Source organism: Tachysurus vachellii, chromosome 9 (assembly GCF_030014155.1).
Source record: "Tachysurus vachellii isolate PV-2020 chromosome 9, HZAU_Pvac_v1, whole genome shotgun sequence".
Taxonomy (NCBI): domain Eukaryota; kingdom Metazoa; phylum Chordata; class Actinopteri; order Siluriformes; family Bagridae; genus Tachysurus; species Tachysurus vachellii.
The window spans coordinates 25,744,164-25,746,663 of record NC_083468.1 but is presented as its reverse complement, the minus strand read 5'-3'; positions in this window follow the sequence as shown (position 1 = coordinate 25,746,663).

The following is a 2,500-nucleotide window of genomic DNA, read 5'->3' as shown; positions in this document are numbered from 1 at the left end:
CAGCAGCGATTCTTCTAGCTACAATCGCACACAGGTTTTGAAGGAACTCGGCTGGTAGGTTGTTCCAAACATCTTGTAGAACTCACCACAGATCTTCTGTGGATGTCGGCTTTCTCACATCCTTCTGTCTCTTCATGTAATCCCAGACACACTGGATGATGTTGAGATCCGGGCTCTGTGGGGGTCGTGCCATCACTTCATGCTGGTTTGAAGGCAAAAGTTAGTAACACCAAATATTAATTTGATTTAGATTTTTCTTTTGTTTGCTCACTTTGCATTTTGTAAATTGACAGAAATAAACACTCATTATTTATATTTCTGAAAGCATTCTTTGTTTACAGCATTTTTTCACACCTGCTTAAAACCTTTGCACAGTACTGTACAATATTAGCAATTCAAAAACAAGGAACGACAATAAATAGAAATGACACATTATATAATATACAGAAAGAAGACTAACAAGTAGAGCAAACAATAGTAGATGCATTTAATGTGGGAAAAGTTGGGATTTTAATTTGGATAATTATTGCATTATTGTGTGTGTGTGTAATTGATCAAGTTCCATTAAGTGTACTTTGCATTTTCAGTAGCTTAGTTTCAGTAATGAAATCTCCATTAAAAACAAATCAAAATATCAAAAATGCAAATAAAAACAAACCTAATGATTCGTCTGTCTTTTGTTTTAGTGCCCAAACAAAAATACTCCAATAAAATGCTTATAAATGCAACGATTTTTACTCTAGCCAAGAGAAGTGAGTGAGGAGGGAAACATGCGTTTCTATAAACCGCAGGTAAAGAAGATAAACCTCTACATGACCCCAGCTTTAATATCAGACGTTTGACATTCGTTATTTTCGGAGCTACATTTAATCCGCGGTGATGTTTTGAACTTGAAGGTAACGCAGGGTTCTGTTTAATCAGTGGATAATAAAACATATATTACTTAAACTTCCAGAAGTTCTGACAGTTATATCTGCTCTGATTGGACGAGAAGAACTTAATTAAAAGTGCATTAATTATTGCAGATTCATTTTCATACCAATACAAAGAAAAAACGTGAGCTGTGTGTGTGTGTGTGTGTGTGTGTAAAGAGCTGAACTCCAGCAGCCTTTAATAACACCTTCAGTAACTAAAAGCGCTTCAGGGCCTCAGTTAATTGTTTTAGTGCCCATGTGCACTCATTCACACACACACACACACGCACACACTCTCTCTCTCTCTCTCTCTCTCTCACGACATGATACACACTAATACAGTAGCTAAATCGCCTCCATCCTCAGAGACGCTGCTGTTTATGAAGCCCGACTTGTCACTACATGTCCTTCAATCAGCAGCGGAGAACTGCACACCTGCATGTGCGCACACACACACACGTGCTTGAATCCCTACTGAACTCACACTCATCCTGCTGTACAGTGATAAATTAACACTTGCACTTTACACTTGAAAATACAGGAAACATCACAACATGCATCACATTTAAGTTTTATTTGAGAGGGGGAGAATAAAAGGGGGAGAAAGAGAGGGGGGAGAGAGAGAGAGAGAGAGAGAGAGGGAGAGAGAGAGAGAGAGAGAGAGAGAGAGAGAGAGAGAGAGAGGAGGGGGTGGAGGGGGAGAGGAGACAAAGGGGAGAACGAGAGCGGGAGGAGGAGTGGAGGGGGGAGAGAGGAGAAAAAGGGGAGAAAGAGAGAGTGAGGAGGAGTGGGGGTAGAACAAGAAAGTAAGAGAGAGAGTAAGAGGGGGAGAGGGGGAGAAAGAGGGGGAGAGGGGGAGAAAGAGAGGGAGAGGGGAGAGAGGAGAAAAAGGGGGAGAAAGAACGAGTGAGGGAGAGAGAGAGAGAGAGAGAGAGAGAGAGAGAGAGAGAGAGAGGGAGGGAGGATGGGGTGGAGGGGGAGAGGAGAAAAAGGGGAGAAAGAGAGAGTGAGGAGGAGTGGGGGGAGAACAAGAGAGTAAGAGTAAGGGGGGAGAGGGGGAGAAAGAGAGAGAGAGAGAGAGAGAGAGAGAGAGAGGGTGTGGTGAACAAGAGAGTAAGAGAGGGGGCGTAAGGGGGGAGAGAGAGAGACGTTTTGACTTTTGAGTGTCATTTATTTTAACAATCTATGCGTTCAATTTATCAGCATTTTTATACATTTACATATGAATGTAGTCAAATAAATAGATAAATAAATAATCAGTAAACACGTAAGTGAAAAAATATACATATATTTTACTTTATAAGAAACACAAAAACACAAACAAACAGAATCTTAATAGAAATGCAGTATTGTGCAGTATTCGGTTGGCCGCTGCTCTCCATGCGAGGCTTCCTAACACTGTAAGGAGTTTGTGCGAGAACTGAAGACGAAGCTCCACAGTCCTACTGAACAAACCAACGAGTCCTTGGGGAAGTATAAAAAGCTTTGTGTCGGTCAGAGCAGCTTGTCCCAAAAAGTCAAACATTATGGCCTGCAGATCTACTAGCAGTTATGGAAGGGGATCAGTGCAGGCCAGCTTGTGCCAT